At 34.3% G+C, this 17,845-nt stretch overlaps 22 non-coding genes across 22 annotated transcripts; 11 read left to right on the top strand and 11 right to left on the bottom strand.

Annotated features, from left to right (window-relative positions):
- Positions 1–670: 670 nt before the first annotated feature.
- On the top strand, positions 671–837 carry LOC121124946 (U1 spliceosomal RNA). Its single transcript, XR_005866480.1, has one exon. It is a non-coding gene; the product is annotated as a U1 spliceosomal RNA (small nuclear RNA).
- A 527-nt stretch (positions 838–1,364) lies between these two features.
- Positions 1,365–1,484, bottom strand: LOC121124930 (U5 spliceosomal RNA). Its single transcript, XR_005866465.1, has one exon. It is a non-coding gene; the product is annotated as a U5 spliceosomal RNA (small nuclear RNA).
- An 801-nt stretch (positions 1,485–2,285) lies between these two features.
- On the top strand, positions 2,286–2,452 carry LOC121124968 (U1 spliceosomal RNA). Its single transcript, XR_005866501.1, has one exon. It is a non-coding gene; the product is annotated as a U1 spliceosomal RNA (small nuclear RNA).
- A 535-nt stretch (positions 2,453–2,987) lies between these two features.
- Positions 2,988–3,108, bottom strand: LOC121124928 (U5 spliceosomal RNA). The gene has a single exon (XR_005866463.1). It is a non-coding gene; the product is annotated as a U5 spliceosomal RNA (small nuclear RNA).
- Positions 3,109–3,907: 799 nt separating this feature from the next.
- LOC121124986 (U1 spliceosomal RNA) lies at positions 3,908–4,074 on the top strand. The gene has a single exon (XR_005866517.1). It is a non-coding gene; the product is annotated as a U1 spliceosomal RNA (small nuclear RNA).
- Positions 4,075–4,612: 538 nt separating this feature from the next.
- Positions 4,613–4,733, bottom strand: LOC121124927 (U5 spliceosomal RNA). The gene has a single exon (XR_005866462.1). It is a non-coding gene; the product is annotated as a U5 spliceosomal RNA (small nuclear RNA).
- Positions 4,734–5,533: 800 nt separating this feature from the next.
- Positions 5,534–5,700, top strand: LOC121124983 (U1 spliceosomal RNA). Its single transcript, XR_005866515.1, has one exon. It is a non-coding gene; the product is annotated as a U1 spliceosomal RNA (small nuclear RNA).
- Positions 5,701–6,237: 537 nt separating this feature from the next.
- Positions 6,238–6,358, bottom strand: LOC121124926 (U5 spliceosomal RNA). Its single transcript, XR_005866461.1, has one exon. It is a non-coding gene; the product is annotated as a U5 spliceosomal RNA (small nuclear RNA).
- Positions 6,359–7,157: 799 nt separating this feature from the next.
- LOC121124935 (U1 spliceosomal RNA) lies at positions 7,158–7,324 on the top strand. Its single transcript, XR_005866470.1, has one exon. It is a non-coding gene; the product is annotated as a U1 spliceosomal RNA (small nuclear RNA).
- A 535-nt stretch (positions 7,325–7,859) lies between these two features.
- On the bottom strand, positions 7,860–7,980 carry LOC121124994 (U5 spliceosomal RNA). The gene has a single exon (XR_005866525.1). It is a non-coding gene; the product is annotated as a U5 spliceosomal RNA (small nuclear RNA).
- Positions 7,981–8,780: 800 nt separating this feature from the next.
- LOC121124923 (U1 spliceosomal RNA) lies at positions 8,781–8,947 on the top strand. The gene has a single exon (XR_005866459.1). It is a non-coding gene; the product is annotated as a U1 spliceosomal RNA (small nuclear RNA).
- A 523-nt stretch (positions 8,948–9,470) lies between these two features.
- LOC121124993 (U5 spliceosomal RNA) lies at positions 9,471–9,591 on the bottom strand. The gene has a single exon (XR_005866524.1). It is a non-coding gene; the product is annotated as a U5 spliceosomal RNA (small nuclear RNA).
- A 797-nt stretch (positions 9,592–10,388) lies between these two features.
- Positions 10,389–10,554, top strand: LOC121124989 (U1 spliceosomal RNA). Its single transcript, XR_005866520.1, has one exon. It is a non-coding gene; the product is annotated as a U1 spliceosomal RNA (small nuclear RNA).
- Positions 10,555–11,081: 527 nt separating this feature from the next.
- Positions 11,082–11,202, bottom strand: LOC121124924 (U5 spliceosomal RNA). Its single transcript, XR_005866460.1, has one exon. It is a non-coding gene; the product is annotated as a U5 spliceosomal RNA (small nuclear RNA).
- A 797-nt stretch (positions 11,203–11,999) lies between these two features.
- On the top strand, positions 12,000–12,166 carry LOC121124982 (U1 spliceosomal RNA). The gene has a single exon (XR_005866514.1). It is a non-coding gene; the product is annotated as a U1 spliceosomal RNA (small nuclear RNA).
- Positions 12,167–12,701: 535 nt separating this feature from the next.
- LOC121124937 (U5 spliceosomal RNA) lies at positions 12,702–12,821 on the bottom strand. The gene has a single exon (XR_005866472.1). It is a non-coding gene; the product is annotated as a U5 spliceosomal RNA (small nuclear RNA).
- Positions 12,822–13,624: 803 nt separating this feature from the next.
- LOC121124981 (U1 spliceosomal RNA) lies at positions 13,625–13,791 on the top strand. Its single transcript, XR_005866513.1, has one exon. It is a non-coding gene; the product is annotated as a U1 spliceosomal RNA (small nuclear RNA).
- A 535-nt stretch (positions 13,792–14,326) lies between these two features.
- Positions 14,327–14,447, bottom strand: LOC121124922 (U5 spliceosomal RNA). The gene has a single exon (XR_005866458.1). It is a non-coding gene; the product is annotated as a U5 spliceosomal RNA (small nuclear RNA).
- An 802-nt stretch (positions 14,448–15,249) lies between these two features.
- LOC121124980 (U1 spliceosomal RNA) lies at positions 15,250–15,416 on the top strand. Its single transcript, XR_005866512.1, has one exon. It is a non-coding gene; the product is annotated as a U1 spliceosomal RNA (small nuclear RNA).
- Positions 15,417–15,953: 537 nt separating this feature from the next.
- Positions 15,954–16,074, bottom strand: LOC121124921 (U5 spliceosomal RNA). Its single transcript, XR_005866457.1, has one exon. It is a non-coding gene; the product is annotated as a U5 spliceosomal RNA (small nuclear RNA).
- A 799-nt stretch (positions 16,075–16,873) lies between these two features.
- LOC121124912 (U1 spliceosomal RNA) lies at positions 16,874–17,040 on the top strand. The gene has a single exon (XR_005866448.1). It is a non-coding gene; the product is annotated as a U1 spliceosomal RNA (small nuclear RNA).
- Positions 17,041–17,575: 535 nt separating this feature from the next.
- LOC121124936 (U5 spliceosomal RNA) lies at positions 17,576–17,695 on the bottom strand. The gene has a single exon (XR_005866471.1). It is a non-coding gene; the product is annotated as a U5 spliceosomal RNA (small nuclear RNA).
- Positions 17,696–17,845: the final 150 nt, after the last annotated feature.

Here is a 17,845-nt window from a genome sequence, read left to right as displayed (position 1 = left end):
ATTTGAAGTCCTTATAATATTGACTCTAAATAGAGATCCCAAAAATAACAGTTCACCTCTAGTAATTCCGTCTAACCCACCTCTACTCATCCCCATTCTAAGCAATGTTACAACTTAACCGCCCTCTATTGATAGAAAACCAAAAGAAAAAAGAAGGAAAACCAAACTTAGGTATTTATCACCAACCTCAAGATCAATTGGATCTACAACATATGTACTCATCCATATTCGTACCTAAATTTACCTATAGATAGGTAATTAACGTTATGAAGATGGTTAATTAATATTGGACATGTATCATCCCAATAAAGAATGAATTAAAGCAAAAGCAGTTGGAGGACCAAGGAATGGAAAATAACCATACAAGAACACTCTCTTGGCGACATGGTGTATCTCCATAAATTATTCTTCCAAATTTGTCGCTAGAGGGAGGGACAAGAGAACTTGAGTCTACTACGGATGAAAAAGGAGTGTGAGTCTTGGAAAAAGTTTTATAATTTCCCTAAAAAAATCCCTAGAATCAAGCTTGGAAATGGTCTTAACTACTGACATAGAAAATTCAGGATCCATGTACTCCAAATTCGCTTAACTCTCCCATTCTCTGCAAGATTTCTACCAAAAGAATTCCTTGTGTGTGAGTTCAAATTGAGGAGACTCCGAGTGAAGAGGCATACTTACCTGGCTAGGAGGTTAACTGTGATCAAGAAGGCAGTTCCTCAGGGGTGAGGGCCTTCCATTGCACTATTCGGTGGGCTTGACCTCCTCCATTATCCCAAATGTGGATAACTGGATAGCATTATTTCTGGTAGTGGGGATCTGCGTGCGCGCTAATCCCCTCAAAAATAACTAATGAAACTCAAATAGCAAATGCTTACATCCTATCAACTAATCTTTTAACCCTTTTACCTAAACCTAAAGTCTATTCAAAGAAACAGACAGTGAAATCTCATCCCTTAGTGAATCATTTTTATGTTTTTTCATAAGCAATATATGATATGTATAATACATTTTGTAGATAAGTTTCTATTGTACTCTAATAGGTAGGATACCCATTTCATCATCATCCCAATTATCTTACATATTTATAGAAATGTCACAGGATAACTTTAGACTTGGAGTCCAGCTTCCTATGAAATTTTTTGAATCAAACTGAAAATTCACTTGAGAAATGACCAAAAATGTTACAACCCTTTTTCAATGAATTTCGGATAAGTGGGTAATTAATGAAGGAATAAATGATGGGTCAAATGTAAGTCAAGTAGAGTCAAATCGATAATAACAATTTAAAAAAAAGTAACATATCCTTAATTTCTATCTCAAAAGTAATGTAGAGAGTATGAATAATAATTGCTGATAATTTAGTTACCAGTCAGAGAAGACTGGCTATAAGATAAATACTTAAAATCTCATTCAGTTGTTTCTTACACACGGAAATCTTTAGTAAAAGGCGAAAGATTTATTCGTGATGTGCAAAAACATGAGGTATATTTTATTAAATAGACTCATCTCATATACTTATTCACATACATCTCATGAGGCTCTCTTGAAATTCCAAACTTTGTCTAAGGCATCCTCTCCAAACCAAAAAAAAAAAGGAGAGGATATTTTATTTCTATTTGAAGTCCTTATAATATTGACTCTAAATAGAGATCCAAAAATAACAGTTCACCTCTAGTAATTCCGTCTAACCCACCTCTACTCATCCCCATTCTAAGCAATGTTACAACTTAACCGCCCTCTATTGATAGAAAACCAAAAGAAAAAAAGAAGGAAAACCAAACTTAGGCATTTATCACCAACCTCAAGATCAATTGGATCTACAACATATGTACTCATCCATATTCGTACCTAAATTTACCTATAGATAGGTAATTAACGTTATGAAGATGGTTAATTAATATTGGACATGTATCATCCCAATAAAGAATGAATTAAAGCAAAAGCAGTTGGAGGACCAAGGAATGGAAAATAACCATACAAGAACACTCTCTTGGCGACATGGTGTATCTCCATAAATTATTCTTCCAAATTTGTCGCTAGAGGGAGGGACAAGAGAACTTGAGTCTACTACGGATGAAAAAGGAGTATGAGTCTTGGAAAAAGTTTTATAATTTCCCTAAAAAAAATCCCTAGAATCAAGCTTGGAAATGGTCTTAACTACTGACATAGAAAATTCAGGATCCATGTACTCCAAATTCGCTTAACTCTCCCATTCTCTGCAAGATTTCTACCAAAAGAATTCCTTGTGTGTGAGTTCAAATTGAGGAGACTCCGAGTGAAGAGGCATACTTACCTGGCTAGGAGGTTAACTGTGATCAAGAAGGCAGTTCCTCAGGGGTGAGGGCCTTCCATTGCACTATTCGGTGGGCTTGACCTCCTCCATTATCCCAAATGTGGATAACTGGATAGCATTATTTCTGGTAGTGGGGATCTGCGTGCGCGCTAATCCCTCAAAAATAACTAATGAAACTCAAATAGCAAATGCTTACATCCTATCAACTAATCTTTTAACCCTTTTTACCTAAAGCTCTCTTCATAAAGTCTATTCAAAGAAACAGACAGTGAAATCTCATCCCTTAGTGAATCATTTTTATGTTTTTTCATAAGCAATATATGATATGTATAATACATTTTGTAGATAAGTTTCTATTGTACTCTAATAGGTAGGATACCCATTTCATCATCATCCCAATTATCTTACATATTTATAGAAATGTCACAGGATAACTTTAGACTTGGAGTCCAGCTTCCTATGAAATTTTTTGAATCAAACTGAAAATTCACTTGAGAAATGACCAAAAATGTTACAACCCTTTTTCAATGAATTTCGGATAAGTGGGTAATTAATGAAGGAATAAATGATGGGTCAAATGTAAGTCAAGTAGAGTCAAATCGATAATAACAATTTAAAAAAAAGTAACATATCCTTAATTTCTATCTCAAAAGTAATGTAGAGAGTATGAATAATAATTGCTGATAATTTAGTTACCAGTCAGAGAAGACCGGCTATAAGATAAATACTTAAAATCTCATTCAGTTGTTTCTTACACACGGAAATCTTTAGTAAAAGGCGAAAGATTTATTCGTGATGTGCAAAAAACATGAGGTATATTTTATTAAATAGACTCATCTCATATACTTATTCACATACATCTCATGAGGCTCTCTTGAAATTCCAAACTTTGTCTAAGGCATCCTCTCCAAACCAAAAAAAAAGGAGAGGATATTTTATTTCTATTTGAAGTCCTTATAATATTGACTCTAAATAGAGATCCCAAAAATAACAGTTCACCTCTAGTAATTCCGTCTAACCCACCTCTACTCATCCCCATTCTAAGCAATGTTACAACTTAACCGCCCTCTATTGATAGAAAACCAAAAGAAAAAAGAAGGAAAACCAAACTTAGGCATTTATCACCAACCTCAAGATCAATTGGATCTACAACATATGTACTCATCCATATTCGTACCTAAATTTACCTATAGATAGGTAATTAACGTTATGAAGATGGTTAATTAATATTGGACATGTATCATCCCAATAAAGAATGAATTAAAGCAAAAGCAGTTGGAGGACCAAGGAATGGAAAATAACCATACAAGAACACTCTCTTGGCGACATGGTGTATCTCCATAAATTATTCTTCCAAATTTGTCGCTAGAGGGAGGGACAAGAGAACTTGAGTCTACTACGGATGAAAAAGGAGTATGAGTCTTGGAAAAAGTTTTATAATTTCCCTAAAAAAAATCCCTAGAATCAAGCTTGGAAATGGTCTTAACTACTGACATAGAAAATTCAGGATCCATGTACTCCAAATTCGCTTAACTCTCCCATTCTCTGCAAGATTTCTACCAAAAGAATTCCTTGTGTGTGAGTTCAAATTGAGGAGACTCCGAGTGAAGAGGCATACTTACCTGGCTAGGAGGTTAACTGTGATCAAGAAGGCAGTTCCTCAGGGGTGAGGGCCTTCCATTGCACTATTCGGTGGGCTTGACCTCCTCCATTATCCCAAATGTGGATAACTGGATAGCATTATTTCTGATAGTGGGGATCTGCGTGCGCGCTAATCCCCTCAAAAATAACTAATGAAACTCAAATAGCAAATGCTTACATCCTATCAACTAATCTTTTAACCCTTTCTACCTAAAGCTCTCTTCATAAAGTCTATTCAAAGAAACAGACAGTGAAATCTCATCCCTTAGTGAATCATTTTTATGTTTTTTCATAAGCAATATATGATATGTATAATACATTTTGTAGATAAGTTTCTATTGTACTCTAATAGGTAGGATACCCATTTCATCATCATCCCAATTATCTTACATATTTATAGAAATGTCACAGGATAACTTTAGACTTGGAGTCCAGCTTCCTATGAAATTTTTTGAATCAAACTGAAAATTCACTTGAGAAATGACCAAAAATGTTACAACCCTTTTTCAATGAATTTCGGATAAGTGGGTAATTAATGAAGGAATAAATGATGGGTCAAATGTAAGTCAAGTAGAGTCAAATCGATAATAACAATTAAAAAAAAAAAGTAACATATCCTTAATTTCTATCTCAAAAGTAATGTAGAGAGTATGAATAATAATTGCTGATAATTTAGTTACCAGTCAGAGAAGACCGGCTATAAGATAAATACTTAAAATCTCATTCAGTTGTTTCTTACACACGGAAATCTTTAGTAAAAGGCGAAAGATTTATTCGTGATGTGCAAAAAACATGAGGTATATTTTATTAAATAGACTCATCTCATATACTTATTCACATACATCTCATGAGGCTCTCTTGAAATTCCAAACTTTGTCTAAGGCATCCTCTCCAAACCAAAAAAAAAAAAAGGAGAGGATATTTTATTTCTATTTGAAGTCCTTATAATATTGACTCTAAATAGAGATCCCAAAAATAACAGTTCACCTCTAGTAATTCCGTCTAACCCACCTCTACTCATCCCCATTCTAAGCAATGTTACAACTTAACCGCCCTCTATTGATAGAAAACCAAAAGAAAAAAGAAGGAAAACCAAACTTAGGCATTTATCACCAACCTCAAGATCAATTGGATCTACAACATATGTACTCATCCATATTCGTACCTAAATTTACCTATAGATAGGTAATTAACGTTATGAAGATGGTTAATTAATATTGGACATGTATCATCCCAATAAAGAATGAATTAAAGCAAAAGCAGTTGGAGGACCAAGGAATGGAAAATAACCATACAAGAACACTCTCTTGGCGACATGGTGTATCTCCATAAATTATTCTTCCAAATTTGTCGCTAGAGGGAGGGACAAGAGAACTTGAGTCTACTACGGATGAAAAAGGAGTATGAGTCTTGGAAAAGTTTTATAATTTCCTAAAAAAATCCCTAGAATCAAGCTTGGAAATGGTCTTAACTACTGACATAGAAAATTCAGGATCCATGTACTCCAAATTCGCTTAACTCTCCCATTCTCTGCAAGATTTCTACCAAAAGAATTCCTTGTGTGTGAGTTCAAATTGAGGAGACTCCGAGTGAAGAGGCATACTTACCTGGCTAGGAGGTTAACTGTGATCAAGAAGGCAGTTCCTCAGGGGTGAGGGCCTTCCATTGCACTATTCGGTGGGCTTGACCTCCTCCATTATCCCAAATGTGGATAACTGGATAGCATTATTTCTGATAGTGGGGATCTGCGTGCGCGCTAATCCCCTCAAAAATAACTAATGAAACTCAAATAGCAAATGCTTACATCCTATCAACTAATCTTTTAACCCTTTCTACCTAAAGCTCTCTTCATAAAGTCTATTCAAAGAAACAGACAGTGAAATCTCATCCCTTAGTGAATCATTTTTATGTTTTTTCATAAGCAATATATGATATGTATAATACATTTTGTAGATAAGTTTCTATTGTACTCTAATAGGTAGGATACCCATTTCATCATCATCCCAATTATCTTACATATTTATAGAAATGTCACAGGATAACTTTAGACTTGGAGTCCAGCTTCCTATGAAATTTTTTGAATCAAACTGAAAATTCACTTGAGAAATGACCAAAAATGTTACAACCCTTTTTTCAATGAATTTCGGATAAGTGGGTAATTAATGAAGGAATAAATGATGGGTCAAATGTAAGTCAAGTAGAGTCAAATCGATAATAACAATTTAAAAAAAAGTAACATATCCTTAATTTCTATCTCAAAAGTAATGTAGAGAGTATGAATAATAATTGCTGATAATTTAGTTACCAGTCAGAGAAGACCGGCTATAAGATAAATACTTAAAATCTCATTCAGTTGTTTCTTACACACGGAAATCTTTAGTAAAAGGCGAAAGATTTATTCGTGATGTGCAAAAAACATGAGGTATATTTTATTAAATAGACTCATCTCATATACTTATTCACATACATCTCATGAGGCTCTCTTGAAATTCCAAACTTTGTCTAAGGCATCCTCTCCAAACCAAAAAAAAAGGAGAGGATATTTTATTTCTATTTGAAGTCCTTATAATATTGACTCTAAATAGAGATCCCAAAAATAACAGTTCACCTCTAGTAATTCCGTCTAACCCACCTCTACTCATCCCCATTCTAAGCAATGTTACAACTTAACCGCCCTCTATTGATAGAAAACCAAAAGAAAAAAGAAGGAAAACCAAACTTAGGCATTTATCACCAACCTCAAGATCAATTGGATCTACAACATATGTACTCATCCATATTCGTACCTAAATTTACCTATAGATAGGTAATTAACGTTATGAAGATGGTTAATTAATATTGGACATGTATCATCCCAATAAAGAATGAATTAAAGCAAAAGCAGTTGGAGGACCAAGGAATGGAAAATAACCATACAAGAACACTCTCTTGGCGACATGGTGTATCTCCATAAATTATTCTTCCAAATTTGTCGCTAGAGGGAGGGACAAGAGAACTTGAGTCTACTACGGATGAAAAAGGAGTATGAGTCTTGGAAAAAGTTTTATAATTTCCCTAAAAAAAATCCCTAGAATCAAGCTTGGAAATGGTCTTAACTACTGACATAGAAAATTCAGGATCCATGTACTCCAAATTCGCTTAACTCTCCCATTCTCTGCAAGATTTCTACCAAAAGAATTCCTTGTGTGTGAGTTCAAATTGAGGAGACTCCGAGTGAAGAGGCATACTTACCTGGCTAGGAGGTTAACTGTGATCAAGAAGGCAGTTCCTCAGGGGTGAGGGCCTTCCATTGCACTATTCGGTGGGCTTGACCTCCTCCATTATCCCAAATGTGGATAACTGGATAGCATTATTTCTGGTAGTGGGGATCTGCGTGCGCGCTAATCCCCTCAAAAATAACTAATGAAACTCAAATAGCAAATGCTTACATCCTATCAACTAATCTTTTAACCCTTTCTACCTAAAGCTCTCTTCATAAAGTCTATTCAAAGAAACAGACAGTGAAATCTCATCCCTTAGTGAATCATTTTTATGTTTTTTCATAAGCAATATATGATATGTATAATACATTTTGTAGATAAGTTTCTATTGTACTCTAATAGGTAGGATACCCATTTCATCATCATCCCAATTATCTTACATATTTATAGAAATGTCACAGGATAACTTTAGACTTGGAGTCCAGCTTCCTATGAAATTTTTTGAATCAAACTGAAAATTCACTTGAGAAATGACCAAAAATGTTACAACCCTTTTTCAATGAATTTCGGATAAGTGGGTAATTAATGAAGGAATAAATGATGGGTCAAATGTAAGTCAAGTAGAGTCAAATCGATAATAACAATTTAAAAAAAGTAACATATCCTTAATTTCTATCTCAAAAGTAATGTAGAGAGTATGAATAATAATTGCTGATAATTTAGTTACCAGTCAGAGAAGACTGGCTATAAGATAAATACTTAAAATCTCATTCAGTTGTTTCTTACACACGGAAATCTTTAGTAAAAGGCGAAAGATTTATTCGTGATGTGCAAAAAACATGAGGTATATTTTATTAAATAGACTCATCTCATATACTTATTCACATACATCTCATGAGGCTCTCTTGAAATTCCAAACTTTGTCTAAGGCATCCTCTCCAAACCAAAAAAAAAAGGAGAGGATATTTTATTTCTATTTGAAGTCCTTATAATATTGACTCTAAATAGAGATCCCAAAAATAACAGTTCACCTCTAGTAATTCCGTCTAACCCACCTCTACTCATCCCCATTCTAAGCAATGTTACAACTTAACCGCCCTCTATTGATAGAAAACCAAAAGAAAAAAGAAGGAAAACCAAACTTAGGTATTTATCACCAACCTCAAGATCAATTGGATCTACAACATATGTACTCATCCATATTCGTACCTAAATTTACCTATAGATAGGTAATTAACGTTATGAAGATGGTTAATTAATATTGGACATGTATCATCCCAATAAAGAATGAATTAAAGCAAAAGCAGTTGGAGGACCAAGGAATGGAAAATAACCATACAAGAACACTCTCTTGGCGACATGGTGTATCTCCATAAATTATTCTTCCAAATTTGTCGCTAGAGGGAGGGACAAGAGAACTTGAGTCTACTACGGATGAAAAAGGAGTATGAGTCTTGGAAAAAGTTTTATAATTTCCCTAAAAAAAATCCCTAGAATCAAGCTTGGAAATGGTCTTAACTACTGACATAGAAAATTCAGGATCCATGTACTCCAAATTCGCTTAACTCTCCCATTCTCTGCAAGATTTCTACCAAAAGAATTCCTTGTGTGTGAGTTCAAATTGAGGAGACTCCGAGTGAAGAGGCATACTTACCTGGCTAGGAGGTTAACTGTGATCAAGAAGGCAGTTCCTCAGGGGTGAGGGCCTTCCATTGCACTATTCGGTGGGCTTGACCTCCTCCATTATCCCAAATGTGGATAACTGGATAGCATTATTTCTGGTAGTGGGGATCTGCGTGCGCGCTAATCCCCTCAAAAATAACTAATGAAACTCAAATAGCAAATGCTTACATCCTATCAACTAATCTTTTAACCCTTTCTACCTAAAGTCTATTCAAAGAAACAGACAGTGAAATCTCATCCCTTAGTGAATCATTTTTATGTTTTTTCATAAGCAATATATGATATGTATAATACATTTTGTAGATAAGTTTCTATTGTACTCTAATAGGTAGGATACCCATTTCATCATCATCCCAATTATCTTACATATTTATAGAAATGTCACAGGATAACTTTAGACTTGGAGTCCAGCTTCCTATGAAATTTTTTGAATCAAACTGAAAATTCACTTGAGAAATGACCAAAAATGTTACAACCCTTTTTTCAATGAATTTCGGATAAGTGGGTAATTAATGAAGGAATAAATGATGGGTCAAATGTAAGTCAAGTAGAGTCAAATCGATAATAACAATTTAAAAAAAAGTAACATATCCTTAATTTCTATCTCAAAAGTAATGTAGAGAGTATGAATAATAATTGCTGATAATTTAGTTACCAGTCAGAGAAGACTGGCTATAAGATAAATACTTAAAATCTCATTCAGTTGTTTCTTACACACGGAAATCTTTAGTAAAAGGCGAAAGATTTATTCGTGATGTGCAAAAAACATGAGGTATATTTTATTAAATAGACTCATCTCATATACTTATTCACATACATCTCATGAGGCTCTCTTGAAATTCCAAACTTTGTCTAAGGCATCCTCTCCAAACCAAAAAAAAAGGAGAGGATATTTTATTTCTATTTGAAGTCCTTATAATATTGACTCTAAATAGAGATCCAAAAATAACAGTTCACCTCTAGTAATTCCGTCTAACCCACCTCTACTCATCCCCATTCTAAGCAATGTTACAACTTAACCGCCCTCTATTGATAGAAAACCAAAAGAAAAAAGAAGGAAAACCAAACTTAGGTATTTATCACCAACCTCAAGATCAATTGGATCTACAACATATGTACTCATCCATATTCGTACCTAAATTTACCTATAGATAGGTAATTAACGTTATGAAGATGGTTAATTAATATTGGACATGTATCATCCCAATAAAGAATGAATTAAAGCAAAAGCAGTTGGAGGACCAAGGAATGGAAAATAACCATACAAGAACACTCTCTTGGCGACATGGTGTATCTCCATAAATTATTCTTCCAAATTTGTCGCTAGAGGGAGGGACAAGAGAACTTGAGTCTACTACGGATGAAAAAGGAGTGTGAGTCTTGGAAAAAGTTTTATAATTTCCCTAAAAAAATCCCTAGAATCAAGCTTGGAAATGGTCTTAACTACTGACATAGAAAATTCAGGATCCATGTACTCCAAATTCGCTTAACTCTCCCATTCTCTGCAAGATTTCTACCAAAAGAATTCCTTGTGTGTGAGTTCAAATTGAGGAGACTCCGAGTGAAGAGGCATACTTACCTGGCTAGGAGGTTAACTGTGATCAAGAAGGCAGTTCCTCAGGGGTGAGGGCCTTCCATTGCACTATTCGGTGGGCTTGACCTCCTCCATTATCCCAAATGTGGATAACTGGATAGCATTATTTCTGTAGTGGGGATCTGCGTGCGCGCTAATCCCCTCAAAAATAACTAATGAAACTCAAATAGCAAATGCTTACATCCTATCAACTAATCTTTTAACCCTTTTACCTAAACCTAAAGTCTATTCAAAGAAACAGACAGTGAAATCTCATCCCTTAGTGAATCATTTTTATGTTTTTTCATAAGCAATATATGATATGTATAATACATTTTGTAGATAAGTTTCTATTGTACTCTAATAGGTAGGATACCCATTTCATCATCATCCCAATTATCTTACATATTTATAGAAATGTCACAGGATAACTTTAGACTTGGAGTCCAGCTTCCTATGAAATTTTTTGAATCAAACTGAAAATTCACTTGAGAAATGACCAAAAATGTTACAACCCTTTTTCAATGAATTTCGGATAAGTGGGTAATTAATGAAGGAATAAATGATGGGTCAAATGTAAGTCAAGTAGAGTCAAATCGATAATAACAATTTAAAAAAAAGTAACATATCCTTAATTTCTATCTCAAAAGTAATGTAGAGAGTATGAATAATAATTGCTGATAATTTAGTTACCAGTCAGAGAAGACCGGCTATAAGATAAATACTTAAAATCTCATTCAGTTGTTTCTTACACACGGAAATCTTTAGTAAAAGGCGAAAGATTTATTCGTGATGTGCAAAAAACATGAGGTATATTTTATTAAATAGACTCATCTCATATACTTATTCACATACATCTCATGAGGCTCTCTTGAAATTCCAAACTTTGTCTAAGGCATCCTCTCCAAACCAAAAAAAAGGAGAGGATATTTTATTTCTATTTGAAGTCCTTATAATATTGACTCTAAATAGAGATCCCAAAAATAACAGTTCACCTCTAGTAATTCCGTCTAACCCACCTCTACTCATCCCCATTCTAAGCAATGTTACAACTTAACCGCCCTCTATTGATAGAAAACCAAAAGAAAAAAGAAGGAAAACCAAACTTAGGCATTTATCACCAACCTCAAGATCAATTGGATCTACAACATATGTACTCATCCATATTCGTACCTAAATTTACCTATAGATAGGTAATTAACGTTATGAAGATGGTTAATTAATATTGGACATGTATCATCCCAATAAAGAATGAATTAAAGCAAAAGCAGTTGGAGGACCAAGGAATGGAAAATAACCATACAAGAACACTCTCTTGGCGACATGGTGTATCTCCATAAATTATTCTTCCAAATTTGTCGCTAGAGGGAGGGACAAGAGAACTTGAGTCTACTACGGATGAAAAGGAGTATGAGTCTTGGAAAAAGTTTTATAATTTCCCTAAAAAAAATCCCTAGAATCAAGCTTGGAAATGGTCTTAACTACTGACATAGAAAATTCAGGATCCATGTACTCCAAATTCGCTTAACTCTCCCATTCTCTGCAAGATTTCTACCAAAAGAATTCCTTGTGTGTGAGTTCAAATTGAGGAGACTCCGAGTGAAGAGGCATACTTACCTGGCTAGGAGGTTAACTGTGATCAAGAAGGCAGTTCCTCAGGGGTGAGGGCCTTCCATTGCACTATTCGGTGGGCTTGACCTCCTCCATTATCCCAAATGTGGATAACTGGATAGCATTATTTCTGATAGTGGGGATCTGCGTGCGCGCTAATCCCCTCAAAAATAACTAATGAAACTCAAATAGCAAATGCTTACATCCTATCAACTAATCTTTTAACCCTTTCTACCTAAAGCTCTCTTCATAAAGTCTATTCAAAGAAACAGACAGTGAAATCTCATCCCTTAGTGAATCATTTTTATGTTTTTTCATAAGCAATATATGATATGTATAATACATTTTGTAGATAAGTTTCTATTGTACTCTAATAGGTAGGATACCCATTTCATCATCATCCCAATTATCTTACATATTTATAGAAATGTCACAGGATAACTTTAGACTTGGAGTCCAGCTTCCTATGAAATTTTTTGAATCAAACTGAAAATTCACTTGAGAAATGACCAAAAATGTTACAACCCTTTTTCAATGAATTTCGGATAAGTGGGTAATTAATGAAGGAATAAATGATGGGTCAAATGTAAGTCAAGTAGAGTCAAATCGATAATAACAATTTAAAAAAAGTAACATATCCTTAATTTCTATCTCAAAAGTAATGTAGAGAGTATGAATAATAATTGCTGATAATTTAGTTACCAGTCAGAGAAGACCGGCTATAAGATAAATACTTAAAATCTCATTCAGTTGTTTCTTACACACGGAAATCTTTAGTAAAAGGCGAAAGATTTATTCGTGATGTGCAAAAACATGAGGTATATTTTATTAAATAGACTCATCTCATATACTTATTCACATACATCTCATGAGGCTCTCTTGAAATTCCAAACTTTGTCTAAGGCATCCTCTCCAAACCAAAAAAAAAAAAGGAGAGGATATTTTATTTCTATTTGAAGTCCTTATAATATTGACTCTAAATAGAGATCCCAAAAATAACAGTTCACCTCTAGTAATTCCGTCTAACCCACCTCTACTCATCCCCATTCTAAGCAATGTTACAACTTAACCGCCCTCTATTGATAGAAAACCAAAAGAAAAAAGAAGGAAAACCAAACTTAGGCATTTATCACCAACCTCAAGATCAATTGGATCTACAACATATGTACTCATCCATATTCGTACCTAAATTTACCTATAGATAGGTAATTAACGTTATGAAGATGGTTAATTAATATTGGACATGTATCATCCCAATAAAGAATGAATTAAAGCAAAAGCAGTTGGAGGACCAAGGAATGGAAAATAACCATACAAGAACACTCTCTTGGCGACATGGTGTATCTCCATAAATTATTCTACCAAATTTGTCGCTAGAGGGAGGGACAAGAGAACTTGAGTCTACTACGGATGAAAAAGGAGTATGAGTCTTGGAAAAAGTTTTATAATTTCCCTAAAAAAAAATCCCTAGAATCAAGCTTGGAAATGGTCTTAACTACTGACATAGAAAATTCAGGATCCATGTACTCCAAATTCGCTTAACTCTCCCATTCTCTGCAAGATTTCTACCAAAAGAATTCCTTGTGTGTGAGTTCAAATTGAGGAGACTCCGAGTGAAGAGGCATACTTACCTGGCTAGGAGGTTAACTGTGATCAAGAAGGCAGTTCCTCAGGGGTGAGGGCCTTCCATTGCACTATTCGGTGGGCTTGACCTCCTCCATTATCCCAAATGTGGATAACTGGATAGCATTATTTCTGATAGTGGGGATCTGCGTGCGCGCTAATCCCCTCAAAAATAACTAATGAAACTCAAATAGCAAATGCTTACATCCTATCAACTAATCTTTTAACCCTTTCTACCTAAAGCTCTCTTCATAAAGTCTATTCAAAGAAACAGACAGTGAAATCTCATCCCTTAGTGAATCATTTTTATGTTTTTTCATAAGCAATATATGATATGTATAATACATTTTGTAGATAAGTTTCTATTGTACTCTAATAGGTAGGATACCCATTTCATCATCATCCCAATTATCTTACATATTTATAGAAATGTCACAGGATAACTTTAGACTTGGAGTCCAGCTTCCTATGAAATTTTTTGAATCAAACTGAAAATTCACTTGAGAAATGACCAAAAATGTTACAACCCTTTTTCAATGAATTTCGGATAAGTGGGTAATTAATGAAGGAATAAATGATGGGTCAAATGTAAGTCAAGTAGAGTCAAATCGATAATAACAATTTAAAAAAAGTAACATATCCTTAATTTCTATCTCAAAAGTAATGTAGAGAGTATGAATAATAATTGCTGATAATTTAGTTACCAGTCAGAGAAGACCGGCTATAAGATAAATACTTAAAATCTCATTCAGTTGTTTCTTACACACGGAAATCTTTAGTAAAAGGCGAAAGATTTATTCGTGATGTGCAAAAAACATGAGGTATATTTTATTAAATAGACTCATCTCATATACTTATTCACATACATCTCATGAGGCTCTCTTGAAATTCCAAACTTTGTCTAAGGCATCCTCTCCAAACCAAAAAAAAAAAAAGGAGAGGATATTTATTTCTATTTGAAGTCCTTATAATATTGACTCTAAATAGAGATCCCAAAAATAACAGTTCACCTCTAGTAATTCCGTCTAACCCACCTCTACTCATCCCCATTCTAAGCAATGTTACAACTTAACCGCCCTCTATTGATAGAAAACCAAAAGAAAAAAGAAGGAAAACCAAACTTAGGCATTTATCACCAACCTCAAGATCAATTGGATCTACAACATATGTACTCATCCATATTCGTACCTAAATTTACCTATAGATAGGTAATTAACGTTATGAAGATGGTTAATTAATATTGGACATGTATCATCCCAATAAAGAATGAATTAAAGCAAAAGCAGTTGGAGGACCAAGGAATGGAAAATAACCATACAAGAACACTCTCTTGGCGACATGGTGTATCTCCATAAATTATTCTTCCAAATTTGTCGCTAGAGGGAGGGACAAGAGAACTTGAGTCTACTACGGATGAAAAAGGAGTATGAGTCTTGGAAAAAGTTTTATAATTTCCCTAAAAAAAATCCCTAGAATCAAGCTTGGAAATGGTCTTAACTACTGACATAGAAAATTCAGGATCCATGTACTCCAAATTCGCTTAACTCTCCCATTCTCTGCAAGATTTCTACCAAAAGAATTCCTTGTGTGTGAGTTCAAATTGAGGAGACTCCGAGTGAAGAGGCATACTTACCTGGCTAGGAGGTTAACTGTGATCAAGAAGGCAGTTCCTCAGGGGTGAGGGCCTTCCATTGCACTATTCGGTGGGCTTGACCTCCTCCATTATCCCAAATGTGGATAACTGGATAGCATTATTTCTGATAGTGGGGATCTGCGTGCGCGCTAATCCCCTCAAAAATAACTAATGAAACTCAAATAGCAAATGCTTACATCCTATCAACTAATCTTTTAACCCTTTCTACCTAAAGCTCTCTTCATAAAGTCTATTCAAAGAAACAGACAGTGAAATCTCATCCCTTAGTGAATCATTTTTATGTTTTTTCATAAGCAATATATGATATGTATAATACATTTTGTAGATAAGTTTCTATTGTACTCTAATAGGTAGGATACCCATTTCATCATCATCCCAATTATCTTACATATTTATAGAAATGTCACAGGATAACTTTAGACTTGGAGTCCAGCTTCCTATGAAATTTTTTGAATCAAACTGAAAATTCACTTGAGAAATGACCAAAAATGTTACAACCCTTTTTTCAATGAATTTCGGATAAGTGGGTAATTAATGAAGGAATAAATGATGGGTCAAATGTAAGTCAAGTAGAGTCAAATCGATAATAACAATTTAAAAAAAAGTAACATATCCTTAATTTCTATCTCAAAAGTAATGTAGAGAGTATGAATAATAATTGCTGATAATTTAGTTACCAGTCAGAGAAGACCGGCTATAAGATAAATACTTAAAATCTCATTCAGTTGTTTCTTACACACGGAAATCTTTAGTAAAAGGCGAAAGATTTATTCGTGATGTGCAAAAAACATGAGGTATATTTTATTAAATAGACTCATCTCATATACTTATTCACATACATCTCATGAGGCTCTCTTGAAATTCCAAACTTTGTCTAAGGCATCCTCTCCAAACCAAAAAAAAAGGAGAGGATATTTTATTTCTATTTGAAGTCCTTATAATATTGACTCTAAATAGAGATCCCAAAAATAACAGTTCACCTCTAGTAATTCCGTCTAACCCACCTCTACTCATCCCCATTCTAAGCAATGTTACAACTTAACCGCCCTCTATTGATAGAAAACCAAAAGAAAAAAGAAGGAAAACCAAACTTAGGTATTTATCACCAACCTCAAGATCAATTGGATCTACAACATATGTACTCATCCATATTCGTACCTAAATTTACCTATAGATAGGTAATTAACGTTATGAAGATGGTTAATTAATATTGGACATGTATCATCCCAATAAAGAATGAATTAAAGCAAAAGCAGTTGGAGGACCAAGGAATGGAAAATAACCATACAAGAACACTCTCTTGGCGACATGGTGTATCTCCATAAATTATTCTTCCAAATTTGTCGCTAGAGGGAGGGACAAGAGAACTTGAGTCTACTACGGATGAAAAAGGAGTATGAGTCTTGGAAAAAGTTTTATAATTTCCCTAAAAAAAATCCCTAGAATCAAGCTTGGAAATGGTCTTAACTACTGACATAGAAAATTCAGGATCCATGTACTCCAAATTCGCTTAACTCTCCCATTCTCTGCAAGATTTCTACCAAAAGAATTCCTTGTGTGTGAGTTCAAATTGAGGAGACTCCGAGTGAAGAGGCATACTTACCTGGCTAGGAGGTTAACTGTGATCAAGAAGGCAGTTCCTCAGGGGTGAGGGCCTTCCATTGCACTATTCGGTGGGCTTGACCTCCTCCATTATCCCAAATGTGGATAACTGGATAGCATTATTTCTGGTAGTGGGGATCTGCGTGCGCGCTAATCCCCTCAAAAATAACTAATGAAACTCAAATAGCAAATGCTTACATCCTATCAACTAATCTTTTAACCCTTTTACCTAAAGCTCTCTTCATAAAGTCTATTCAAAGAAACAGACAGTGAAATCTCATCCCTTAGTGAATCATTTTTATGTTTTTTCATAAGCAATATATGATATGTATAATACATTTTGTAGATAAGTTTCTATTGTACTCTAATAGGTAGGATACCCATTTCATCATCATCCCAATTATCTTACATATTTATAGAAATGTCACAGGATAACTTTAGACTTGGAGTCCAGCTTCCTATGAAATTTTTTGAATCAAACTGAAAATTCACTTGAGAAATGACCAAAAATGTTACAACCCTTTTTCAATGAATTTCGGATAAGTGGGTAATTAATGAAGGAATAAATGATGGGTCAAATGTAAGTCAAGTAGAGTCAAATCGATAATAACAATTTAAAAAAAAGTAACATATCCTTAATTTCTATCTCAAAAGTAATGTAGAGAGTATGAATAATAATTGCTGATAATTTAGTTACCAGTCAGAGAAGACCGGCTATAAGATAAATACTTAAAATCTCATTCAGTTGTTTCTTACACACGGAAATCTTTAGTAAAAGGCGAAAGATTTATTCGTGATGTGCAAAAACATGAGGTATATTTTATTAAATAGACTCATCTCATATACTTATTCACATACATCTCATGAGGCTCTCTTGAAATTCCAAACTTTGTCTAAGGCATCCTCTCCAAACCAAAAAAAAAGGAGAGGATATTTTATTTCTATTTGAAGTCCTTATAATATTG

The sequence above is a fragment of the Lepeophtheirus salmonis genome, chromosome 9 (assembly GCF_016086655.4).
Source record: "Lepeophtheirus salmonis chromosome 9, UVic_Lsal_1.4, whole genome shotgun sequence".
NCBI lineage: Eukaryota > Metazoa > Arthropoda > Copepoda > Siphonostomatoida > Caligidae > Lepeophtheirus > Lepeophtheirus salmonis.
This window is presented reverse-complemented; position numbering and strand designations above follow the sequence as displayed.